Source organism: Microtus ochrogaster, chromosome 15 (genome assembly GCF_000317375.1).
Source record: "Microtus ochrogaster isolate Prairie Vole_2 chromosome 15, MicOch1.0, whole genome shotgun sequence".
NCBI classification, from domain to species: Eukaryota; Metazoa; Chordata; class Mammalia; order Rodentia; family Cricetidae; genus Microtus; species Microtus ochrogaster.
The window spans coordinates 19,533,856-19,547,238 of record NC_022017.1 but is presented as its reverse complement, the minus strand read 5'-3'; positions in this window follow the sequence as shown (position 1 = coordinate 19,547,238).

Below are 13,383 nucleotides of genomic sequence, written 5' to 3'. Positions count from 1 at the left end.
GCCATTTTCTTGCAAGTAGGTAATGTGTTTGAACACAGCCTCTCTTCTAGTCTACTGCTCTTCCTTTTTTCATCCCTCCTACCTCGTATTAGTCCCCACTGTCCCCTTGCTGCTCCACTTGCTCTTGCATGCAGTTACTGTAGGTAGCTGTTGGTTTTGCTGTTGGAAAGGCTGCTGGCAATCTTAAATCAGCTGTGTAGCCTTGCTTCTGGGCCCTCACTTCTTTTCCATTGAGTCGCACATCTGTTTTTCTGCCAGGACCATATTGTTTTCATTGATAAGATTCTGTCATACAACTTGGGATCAGATGTGGTGATCCCTGTCCTGCAGCCCTGTACTTTTTTGATTTGAGGTTTCTTTGTCTACCCAGGATGTCCTGTGCTTCCATATGAAAATTATGATAGACTTTTCTGCTTAAGAATGTTATTGACATGTTTATTAGGATCACATTGAATCTACTGGTTGCTTTTGGTAGACTGGCTATTTTCACAATGTTAATTCCTCCAATCCATAAGCACAGGGAGTCCTTTCATTGTCTGGAGTCTCTCACTGATTTTTTGAAGTTTCGTTGTAGAGGGAGGTCTTTTATGTCCTTGCTTAGGTTTATTTCATCCTGTTTTCCTTCAAATTTCTTTCTCAGAATGTTTGCTAGTGTGCCAGCTAGTCTTATGTCAAATTGACACAAGCTAGAGCATCAGAGAAGAGGGAAGATCAATTACAAAAATATCTGTAAAATCCAGCTATAGGCAAGCCTGTAAGGCATTTTCTTAGTATGGGATTGATGATGGAGGACCCAGTCCATTGTGGGTCTGGCCACCCTTGGGCTCCTGGTCTTGAGTTCTATAAAAAAAACAGACTGAGCAAATCATGAAGAACAAGCCAGTAAGTAATACCCCTTCATGGCCTCTGTATCAGCTCCTGCCTCTAGGTTCCTGCCCTGTTTGACTGCCTTTGATAATAAACGGGGATGTGGAAGTGTAAGCCAAAGAAGCCCTTGCCTCTAAAATCTGCTTTTAGTAATGTGTTTCATCACAGCAATAGTGATCCTGAATAAAATAATCCGTATATATAAACACTTCTGAATCTTCATATTAGCTTTGTGTTTTGCCACACTATTAAAGGTGTTCATCAGTTTTTTTTTTCAGAGTCTCTAGGTATAGCGTCATTTCATCTGCAGATGAGGCTACTTTGACTTCTTCCTTTCCTATTCATAACCTTTGGATGTTCTCTTTCTCTTCCTGCTCTAAAACTTCAAGTATTGCATTGAATAAGAACAGAGAAAGAGCACACACCTGTCTTGGCTCTAACAACAGGGGAAATGCATACAATTTGCCCCATTTATTGTGATGTCTGTAGGTTCATAATATATAGGATTTGTTATTTGGGGATTAATATCTTCTATTCCTCATATTTTGAGGACTTTTATCATAAAGGGATGTTGTAGCTCGAGTTCTAATTGGTCTTAATAATCAAAACCTGGAGTCAGATATTGGGATAAATGCTGACAGGTCAGAGAAGTAAAGGAGTCAGCCATTAAAGAGACCTTTCACCTTGATTGAATTCTCAGACCAGAGTGGGCAAGATCCTGTCTCCAGGAATCCTCAGCCGGAATGATCTGAGCTCCTGTCTCCTCCTGCCTTATATTCCTCTCTCTGCCCAGCCATATCACTCCTGTCTCCACCTCCCTAGTGCTGGGATTAAAGGCACTGGATCTCATGTGCTGGGATAAAAGGTGTGAGCGGTTTCTCTTTTAGACTGATTCAATCTAAAATAGTTGAGGTTTGCCTTGAGTTTACAGAGATCTGTCTGCCTCTGTCTCCCGAGTGCTGGGATTAAAGGTGTGCGCCACCACTATCTGGCCTCTATGTCTAACTAGTATAGCTAACTCCATACTCTGATCTTCAGGCAAGTTTTATTTGTTATAGCATGAACAAAATATCATTGTAGGATGATGGGTTTTGTCAAAAGTGTGTATTGAGATGATTATGTTTTTGTGTCCATAATTTAATGTGTTGTATTTATTGACTGTCATTCACTCTATCTCTGCATTCCTGGAATAAAGGTGCCTTGATCATATGAATCATGTACTATGATTATGTGATCAAGTGTGGTGATTTTTGCCCCTTTCATCAACACAGAACAAAGTGTGCGGCCTTTGTGGAAATAACAATGGAGATCTTAAGGATGACTTCACAACAAGGCATTCCTTGGTAGCTTCCACAGCCCTGGAATTTGGAAACAGTTGGAAAACAAGCCAGGAGTGTTCAGATACAGTAACTCAAAGCTTCCCATGTGACTCGAACCCATACTGCAAGGCTTGGGCAGAGAAGAAGTGTGAGATCATCAGGGATGACACCTTCAGGGAATGCCACAACAAGGTAGCACTGCTCTGAGCCCCGAGGCTTGCACGGGTCCTTCCCAGACACTCATGTGTTGTGCTCTGTCTAGGTGGACCCGACGGCTTACTACAATGCATGCATTGAAGAAGCCTGTGCATGTGACATGGAAGGGAAGTACCTTGGCTTCTGTACTGCTGTGGCAATGTACGCAGAGGCATGCAACGCAGCCGGAGTCTGTGTCTCATGGAGAAAGCCAAACCTTTGCCGTAAGTGAAGCCTGGGTAGTCAAGGTTTTCTGAATGTTGTAGTTAGACAAAGCTGCTTTCTTAAGCAATTGGTCTTCCTCTCAGATTTTTTTATTCTCAAACCTGGAGAGGGTTGAAAACATCTTAATGTATTTGTTTATGATGGATAAAACACCCAACAGAACTAGGACAAGGTATAACATTTTGTGTTCAGTTTTAGTTAGAGAAAGATGCTTTTATTCACAGAGGAAATGTATTGAGCACTGATGAAAATTACATCTGCCTAAACCAGATGAGTAGTGAGTCTGGGTATTCGTGTGTCCTAGGCATGAGCCTCTTACACCACTCTAGGTTGAAATCCTCACGTATGTTGCTTCCTTGACACAAAGCCTTATGGAAAATGAACTTGAATATAAAATGAATCTCTACACATGAGCCACATAACCGTAAAAGAAATAAGCCACCCCTTTCCCCCTGTAAACAAGGCATGAATGTCTGGAGATGTGTTAAATAAATAAGATTCATTGGCAGGATCAATATTGCATTTTACTTAGTTTAGCGATATAGCAACCTGCTTAATTACTTTATTTGAAGACTATTGCCCATTAAAGAAACTTACTTTTCTCAGACTCTTCGTGAGACAGGCTATACATTGTAGCTCAGGTTGCCCTGGAGCTCATTCTGTAGCCCAGGCTGGCCTTGGCATTGCAGCAGTTCTCCTGGTCAAGCTACTTTAGTGACTGTATTATAGGAGTGAGCCACTGTACCTATCAGTTTTGTTCTGTTTTTGTTTTTTGTTGTTGTCATTGATTTGCATATTTATTTTTTTCCAACTTAAGCTTGAACATTAAAGTCAGAAGTCTAGATCAGCAGTTCTCAACCTGTGGGTCGTGATCCCTTTGGGGGTCAAATAACATTTTCACAGGGATCACTGAAGACCATTGGAAAACACAGATGTTTACATTAAGATTTCTAACAGTAGCAAAATTGCATGAAGGAGGATTAAGAATAATTGTATGCTTGGGATCACCACAGCATGGGGAACTGTATTCAAGGGTTGCAGCATTAGGAAGGCTGAGAGCCACGGCTCTAGCTGAGGATTCAATATCTCCAAGTGATTGTGAAAGGAAGGACCTAACTAAATCTGTAAGATTCCCCTTTGTGTGTGTGTGGTATTCGCCTATATGACAATTTAGATGAAGCCAAAGGAACTTGACAAGGTGAATGGCACATATTTAGGTCTGTCATTAGTATCATCTAGGATCCCTTTAAAAATATTTTTGGAGATTGAAAGGTGGAAATCGCCATGCTAATTTGCTGCGCTTCAACCACAGCCGTGTACTGTGACTACTACAATGGCCCTGGCGAGTGCAGCTGGCACTATGAACCCTGTGGCACAGTGACGGCCAAAACATGCAAAGATCAGGTCATCGGGCAGAAGTTTTCTTCACTTTTGGAAGGTAAGACATGTTTGAAGGGTTGTGAAAATGACGCTGCCTTTACAACAAAAGGATATTTGTTTCTGCCAGCCCAGTGTCTGAATTTTATAATTGAATGAAGTGGTCTTGATTTTAGCAATAGTTCTATAGAACCTTTTATTTACATGCAGAGGTCCTTTCTGGGGAGGGGGATGGTGCCGCAGCCCTGCTGTCATTCCATATCCTTGTCACGTGATGACGTGTGTGCATTGAAAAGGCAGTTTCAGAAAGCAACTTGTGAAAGATGAACTCTGACATTAGGTTGATCATTGGTGTGGCACACTTGAATAGCACCTTATTCTTAGCACTGGGCCCCCTAGAAAGAAAGACATGGCAGGAAAAAAAGGCATAGATTTCCTAAAGCCACCTCTGTGTCTAGCACTGAACTCTTTCAGTGTACCTTCTGCGTCTTTTCTGTCTTGGAAAAATAGAAGTTTGGAAGTGCTATCCACAGTCAACAGACGTATCTAACCAAAGCCTGCTTTCTGTTTCCATGGTCGTCATTGAAGTAGCAAACTATTCAGGAAAAGTTGGATATACTTTTAACAAGATAATACTTGAAAAGAAAAAATTGGATATCTATCTATCTATCTATCTATCTATCTATCATCCATCCATCTTTCTATTATATATATATATATATGTATTCTATTATATATTACATATAATATATAATAATATATATATTTCTAACTTAGGTTGCTATCACCTCAGTCCCATTCCCCCTACATTTTCATAAGAGTGATACTTTACCACCCGCCACATCACCTCACAGAATCATTGTGGTAACTTCAGAAACATATAGTGAAGTTTGGCAAGTTTTGGTAAATGGAATAAACCGTGGGTTATTGTTCCTTGCAGGCTGTTATGCCAGGTGTCCGGAGAGCGCACCCTATCTGGATGAGAACACTATGAAATGTGTCCAGTTATCCGAGTGCAGCTGCTACTACAATGACGTCATACCAGCAGGGGGAGCTGTTGTGGATGAGTGTGGAAGAACATGGTACGTGCAGCTCCATCTGTGACACGAGCTACCCTGTAGTCAAAAATAACAACAACAACAAAAGATCATAAACGACCACATGGTTTATAAAATCTTCAATCTTATGAGAAGATAACAGGAAAAGTCACTCTGTAGTTTAGGGGAAGGATTATATGTAATTCTATAAATATAGATTGTATTTTCAGACTGTCAAGTATGGTGTCATGCCGAAGAGACTGTACTCGGGAAACATGCTCATTAAGTAATGAAATTGAGGCAGCTAATTTTAAAACTAACGTCGCTGCTGGACCATAAATCATTATGCAGTCCCGCAAAGTCTGAGGTGAAAGGAGCAGGAAAAACAGCCAGTCAAGCACACAAGCAACTGAACTCGGTGTGCTCCAAGGAGGCAATTAACGCTCTTCTCTTGGTTCTGTTTCGTTTTCATCACCTGACAATTTGTTCTCCTAAATTTATGAAATGTGCGTTCCTGGCAGTCGAACTCAGAGTCATTCTTTTCCTTTTCCAATTTAACTTTCAGCTATTGTAATGCTGGCGAGTTGGACTGCAATGGTAAGGACTCATTTTCCTCCACTTCATTTAGGAATGGTGAGATAACAGACATGGGCCCTTGTGGACCAAGAACAAAATAGAAGTTCATGTGCATGCTTTTGACTGTCTGTATGGGACTGGCACCATTCCAACTGCATGACTGTTCATAGAGGATCATTCCTCAAAGCCAGTGCTGAAAAAGCATTTCCAGTAACTTGTGGCTAATAATTGTGTTTTTTCTACTGCATGTTTGCCTGGCACCTGCTACTTGTGTTTTCTCTACTACATACATGCTCTAACTTCAGATTCTTGTGTTTTTCTACTGCATGTGTGCCCTGATAGTTGTGAGTGTTTTTCCTACTGCATGCGTCCCCTGACATCTGTATGCTTAGGGAATTAAGAGGATGAAGCAACATCAGTCAAGGCAATTTAATGAAGGGATGGAAGAGAAATGACATAGATAGGATAAAAGGGCTTCAGGGACACTTGAGAAACACATATGTTACAAATGAATCCTGAAAGAAATATTCTTGCTTCGTATGAAGAACTGTAAGACACAAAGCAAAAGACACATGATTCCTAAATGTTTTAAGATGTAAAGCGTTGTCAGTACTTTCAATTCTTGCCAATAATGATCATCTGTATTCATTTCAGAGACTCAGCCTACAAATTCAACAACAACAGGTAAAGCTACAAATCTGTGTCAAATATTGAACCGATCATTGCATCAACACCCTTTATTTACAGTTTTATACAATTCTGTGCCAGTAGAAATATTGGTAAACCAGATGATATAAGTGTAAAGTAAAATTGCTACTAGAAAATACCAGAATATCATTTTACCATATTTAGACTAGAAACTAAGTCAGGAAAGTAATTACAACATGCCATAAATATTCCATACTACTTAACTAAATATCATCACCCCGAGTTTGATATCTTTAGGTGTTAATTAAATTAATGGTAAAATGAGGTGAATGTGGTATCTTAATGATATAAATATTTGAAAATTATGATCAGACTTAGAGATGATTTGAAAATTGAAATAGTTCATTCCTTATTCTTAAATCATGTCTTTATATTATTTGGTAGAGGTATTTAATTTATTTTCATCCCTGAGAGTTCTGGGAAAATTAAGTTTTGAAACCTTGAATTTCCTGATAATTTGAACACTCTTGGGGTTACTACAGCACACCTCTTTCTATGGTATAGAAGGGATTTTACTTTCTTTTGACAATTGATTGGAGGTCACACAATCAAGAGGTTTGGGAGTTTAGACTCTGGCGATAAACTTAAAGTTAGGTGACCTTGTCGGAGTGCTGTAGGCACTAAAACTACTACTGCCTACTTTCCTGAGACTGGACTATTGGGTAGCAGATTCCTGAACTGCATTTCTTGGTCCTTGTAAAGTTCCTGAGAAGATGAGCTGTCTGATCATGACAGAAAATAGTTATTTTTGTGGACATATAATAGGTAGTGCTATTTGTACTAATTTATATACAAAAGCATTCTTGTCCCTTGATTTCTACAGATAAATTTATAAATTTTAATTTTAGTTGAAGACAATGTATTTCTTGAAAGAAATGCCCTAACAAAGATTCCTCAATTAACTCATTTCCTAAATACTCTGTCCCCAAACAGTTTCTATGACCACAGCTACTTCCTCATTCAGCACCTCCACAGGTAATAAGAATAAAATGTTCATATTATTTTTAGTTTGTACATGAGAGCAAAGCAAATGTCAGGTTCAGGCCTGTGCTCCCTGCCTCCAATCTGTCAATCTTCATTTCTTCATCTCCTAAATGTTCATGCTAAGTAGCTGGGTTGTCATCTGGTCGGAACTGCGGGCAAAGAGCACGGTCCCTATGGTTAACTTCCCCCAAAGAACATTTTACATGTTGTTGGCTAGATGGTAGCAACTATGCTAACAAATCCTAAGCTAAAATTTTCACCCATGGATAAAGTTAAAGCTGTAGGTACGAAATTACAAACAAATAATGAAGTGTGTAAGAGTCTGACGGATGGGCCTGAGCGATGCAGTAATTCATGTACACTTTTGGAAACCTTATCTAGATGAAGGCTTTTTAGCTTTGTCTACTGATGTAATTTTAACCTATATTTCCAAAATATTTGTCTCCTATGCACAGCTGTGACCCCCTTGGCCAGCAGTTCAAGTACAGGTAAGCCTTCGCCAGCAGGGCATTTCAGACCCAGCAGCCTTACCTCCCAAGGTTTGTGCCTTTGCGATCACGGTGTGGTAGGAAGTACATGTGTTTCTGTCTTTGAAAAATAATTGTGTTAGGAAAGGCTTCTGAGAAAAAAAAAACCCACACAATGTTTTCTGACTTTTATGTGTGAGTTCTAATTGTTAGAACTCCATTCCCACATTTTACGTTGACTTTGTGACCAAAGATTTCTGAAATAATGATTTTGAGTTCAACTATTTTATGGACGACCATACCTGTTCTCAGGAACATAATATTCCCCCATCCAAAGTTTAGTTTTTCAATTGATTTCTCAAAAATTAAGCAGCACCCATTCCAGCAGTTACAATATCAAGCACAAAAGCAATAGATGATACATCAGAAACTTTATAAGTTATTTAAATCAAAAGATTTTTTAGGCCGGGCGGTGGTGGTGCATGCCTTTAATCCCAGCACTCAGGAGGCAGAGGCAGGCGGATCTCTGTGAGTTCGAGGCCAGCCTGGTCTACAAGAGCTAGTTCCAGGACAGGAACCAAAAGCTACGGAGAAACCCTGTCTTGAAAATCAAAAAAAAAAATTTTTTTTCAGGTATACACCTAAGGTAGCTTGCATATAGTACAAACATTTGTTTGATTGCTTATTTGAACTACTGAGGTCTGAATTTTCCCATTCAGTGTTCCTAGTTTATCGACCTAAAGATTAACAATCACTGAGTAGTCTAATACCTTAGACAGATGAAAATATGAGGAAAAATGCTTGAGAAAAAGTGACCAGCCAATGCATCATTATGACTTTCTACCTTTATGCTCACACACACACAAATAATAAGAAAATCATAAAGAGATTTGCCCTTCCAAATCTACATTATTTCTAAAACACCATGTTCATGGTCTCCTCTCACTAACCTACTTGATTCCTTTTTTCCTCTGAATTAATAACTTATATATTCTAAAATAGGCATGCTTCTAAAGATGCTTGCCCCGGTTTTTCATTCTAGTATTCCCAATTACATCTAGGGTCTGGCTATGCAATTGTATCTGACAAATTCTCTAAAATGAGTGGGTTATTCTAACATGTTGAACATTTGTAACAATATTTTTTTTATTTTAAAATAGAAATTTAGTAACTCAGTTTCTGCAAATTGGCAAAGAGCTTTTTGGGGATGATTGGCTTAGTGTTTGAATATTATTTAAGCTAATAAGTCCTTGAGTACATGTATTTTGTTTATCAACGATAACCTTCCTTCTGTAGAATAAAAATTTATAAAAACATGCTGATTTTTAGATTATAATGTCTTATAATATGGAATGGCAAATATAATTTAAAACATCTTATAATGCTTAATGTTATTTATTTGATAATCATTATCCTTTATATACAGATCAATGAGTGTTGGACAAAGAAAATTAAAAGCAATTCCTTATATCAAAGTATTAGCAATCAGACCAGCAAGATGGCTCAGCTGGTAAAGGGCTTACCACCAAGCCTGAGGACCTGAGGTTGATCCCTGGTGTCCAACGGCTAAAGGCTGTCCACTGACATCCACAAGTGTGATGTAGCTTGTACCACCCCCAAATCAATAATAAGTGTTAAGATGGGTATGTTATTTTTGAAACTAGAGCCACATGCTTATTCTTGACAACTTCATATTCTCTTGGATTATCATTAGCCATACCAAGAAATAAAAATCTTCGGAAGACTGGCTCACTTCAAGATGTTTTGTTGCATTGTGGGCACATCAATTCATGTTCCCAGGCCAATTTGCAGTTTCAACTCGTGGGTTTTCTGTATAATGTCATGTTTACTGCGGAATAATTTCTACTCAGCATTAACTACACTCTGAGCAGTGAACCACATCCTCACACTGAGCTTAGCTTTGTTTCTGAGATGAGCAAACTGGTTCTGTTCCAACATTCCATTTAGTTAATTACCTACTAAAGTGTCGAGTCTTGTGACTGTTTTAAGTATAATTTCCGTGGGTGCTTTCATCCCAGAAGTAAGCAAGCATGCTGACCAGTGGGGGAAACAGTTGCAGGTGTGAGTCTCGAGTGGCTGCACACTGTCTCCGTTGTCACCACAATCTCATTCTTCCCAGACTCAGTTTTGAGCAAACGTTCAGTTTTCTTTTGTCAGTACTTTGCATGCACAAAAACTAGCTGAGTTTTGAAAAAAAAGGGTTTTTGTAGGCAACTGGTAAAGTGCTTCAGGTAAAATCTGTCTCTGTGAGCCTCTGAGAACTGTTTCTTCTACATTTTATCACTGTACGAATGCAAACTTCAGTGTGGAGCTGAGTTGGGCAGGACGGCTGCCCATAACTTTGCCACTGACTTTATTCACTGTTCTATTGGTGATGCTTTATGTTTTGTCTCGAAGAATCCCAGCGTTTTATTTAGTTTTGCTGAAATTCCACTGATTGTTTTGTGACTTACAGTATTAGTAACTTCTAAGTCAGCGGTTCTCAATCTGTGGGTTGTAATGCCTTTGGGAGTCAAATGACTCTTTCACAGGGGTCGCTAACATACGGCCATTGGAGAACACAGGTATATACATTACAATTCATAGCAGTGGCAAAATTGCAGTTATGAAGTATCATTGGAAATAATTTTATGAAAGAAAATAATTTTATGGTTGGGGTCCCAACATGAGGGACTGTATTATGGGTTGCAGCATTAGGAAGGCTAAGACCCACTGGGCTAAATGCTTCATTAGTATAGCATCAAGAGATCAGCTAATGACTCAGATTGCTGCAGTCTGTACTGTCAGTATCTTTCCTTCACTATCTCGGCAAGCCTCACAGCCTCTGATGAAGGATTGTTGTTCCCCACACGCCCCTCCCTGTTTGACACTATAGGAAGGGGTTAGATTCTCTTTAATAATGTTGCCAAGGTTTTGAAGAGAAGATTGTGAAGATGCCCGCAGCTTCATACAGACAGGAATCAGGGTCCTATCTATTGTTGTTTTCTTACTACCCACAGAGCCATAGTTGATGTTCTAAAATAGGGAGACAAAAGCAAAATAATTGTATTGTTTTTTTCCTTTTAAAATAGTTCCATTGTGCTACAAGTTATGTGGGCACTTTAAACTTGCTAAGTAACCCTTGCATATATAAAATGAATATCAAATTGTCAGGTGATTTGTGTCTTTCAGCATTTCTTAATAATGTCCCTGTAGCTTGTTGTGTCACAAGAATAAATCAGCTCCCAGATAAACGGATTTTAAATGGCAATGATCAGATGATGGAAGGCCTAGCTTCTCATCTACAATTCCTCCTCCTTTTTGTTTTTTTAACTTTGCTCATATTACATTCAAAGGAGGAGACTTTCACAACCTTTAAACTAATAATGAATTTGAGGTGTGGATAATACCACTCATTTATCATCGTGGATGCCGGGTGCACAGCGGCCACAGATCAGGTTCTGTTGATGATGTGAACACCATCATTAGACTGGGTACAGACTGTTCAGCAGAACATGACATTGACTAAGTGTAAGAAATAATAGGCCAATGTCCATTTGCCTGAGGAGCTGTAATAACCATTCAAAGGTGAGACTCTGAAAGTATGCTGTCTGCAGTATTGATTATTTTGAAATCTAAAAGACAAAAAAAAAACTGCTATTCTTTTATTTTTATGATACATATAAAAATGAAGCATTTTCCTCTAAGGCTCACCAACACATTTTTTTAAACATTTTTTTCAGGAGATCTTGTCTTTTACTACTTCCCATGTAGATTAGATCCATGTATGTCTCTCTTAGGGTCCTCATTGTTGTCTAGGTTCTCCGGGATTGTGATTTGTGGGCTGGTTTTCTTTGTTTTATGTTTAAAAAAACCACTTATGAGTGAGTACATGTGATAATTGTCTTTCTAGATCTGGGATACCTCACTCAATATAATGTTTTCTAGCTCTATCCATTTGCCTGCAAATTTCAAGGTGTCATTTCTTTGCTGTGTAGTACTCCATTATGTAAATATACCACATTTTCCTTTTCCATTCTTTGATTGAGAGGCATTTAGGCTGTTTACAGGTTCTGGCTAGGACAAACAAAGCTGCTGTGAGCATAGTTGAGCATATGTCCTTGTGGCACAATTGAGTAGCCTTTGTGAATATATACCCAAAAGTGGTATTACTGGGTCTTGAGGAAGGTTGTTTCCTAATTTTCTGAGAAATTTATATACAGATATCCAGAGAGGCTGTACTAGCTTGCACTTCCACCAGCAATGCAGGAGTGTTCCCTTTACCTGACAACCTCTCCAGCATAAGATGTCATCAGTGTTTTTGATCTTGGCCATTCTAACTAAATTTACTTAATGAGCACCTTGCCAAATAACAGAAATTTTGGTAACACTCCAAAGAGAAGTGGCTTTTCTTTTTGTAGTGTGACTGTTATGCAAAAATAGTAGGCTTGGAGACAGATCTCATTTCTCCTTACTGACAATGAGGGTTCAAAAGTTGAATGGCATTTGTTGAAATATGAAGAATACATAACTACATAATGGGTGCTTTTAAGTCTTCTAGTGGTATGTTTGGTTTTTATGTGATATGAAAATGGACAGTAGTTTATTGCTCCATGCCCATTTTCTTAAGTAATCAGAAACATATTGTTTCATTTCTTCAATGCCTGCCATGTGTATGTCTAGTATTTCCACCAGTATGGTTCATGGATAAAAAAGTAAACTTCAAAACTTTATGAAGTGACATAGGATACAGAGGCCAAGTCACACAGAAAACAGCGTGGAGATAATCCTGGTTACCGGAGAGCTGACTTTATTTCTAGTTGTGTTATTGGCCAGCAGAAATTTGAACTGAACACTTAATATCCTCATGTCCAGTTCTTTGAATGAAAAATTGGTAGAGGATTTTGACGACTTTCACTTCTTTAGGAGACAAATGTCTACTGAGAGCTTATTATCTGGTAGGCCCTTTGATTGGCACTGGCTGTACGAAACTGAATTAAGCAGGCCTGGTGACACATGCCCGCAAGAGTGTCACACAGAGGCCGAGCAGGAGCATCACAAGCTGGAGGCCAGGCCGAGCTGTGCGGAGAAACTTCATAAAAATGAAGCACAGCCACGCCTTCCCAGCAGTGTCGTGAGGAAGATCCCTGTTAAAGACGCAGTAAAGAGCAGATGAAAGTGATGTGCATCTCAAGAGCCTCACGATGCTGCGTGTCTGCAGGGAGAAGCTCCTTAATCAAGTCAGAGAAACTGCGGGTGACTGAAGCAAGGGTGCTGAGCTGTGAGCTACGCCAACAGTTCACCTGTAGGGTGCCATGAACAGCAGGCAACAAGTATATGCGCATGTGCATTAGAAAGCATATCACGACCTCACTGTTTTAAAAGCTACACAAATATCAATAATTCAACCTAAACCTATACCTAGACTATAAGCTATTCGATATTCAATAAAACATTTATCTACACTCAACACTACTTTACAAACTATTATATATGGTGGAAAGTATCTAATGGCTGAGAAGTCATTTTAGTTCACCCACAGAGAGCAGGAAAGGTTTGTGGTCAGAGAGCTATTGGGACTTGCCATGAGACATGTCATGGTCAGCCAATTCTCAAAGCATCTCATGA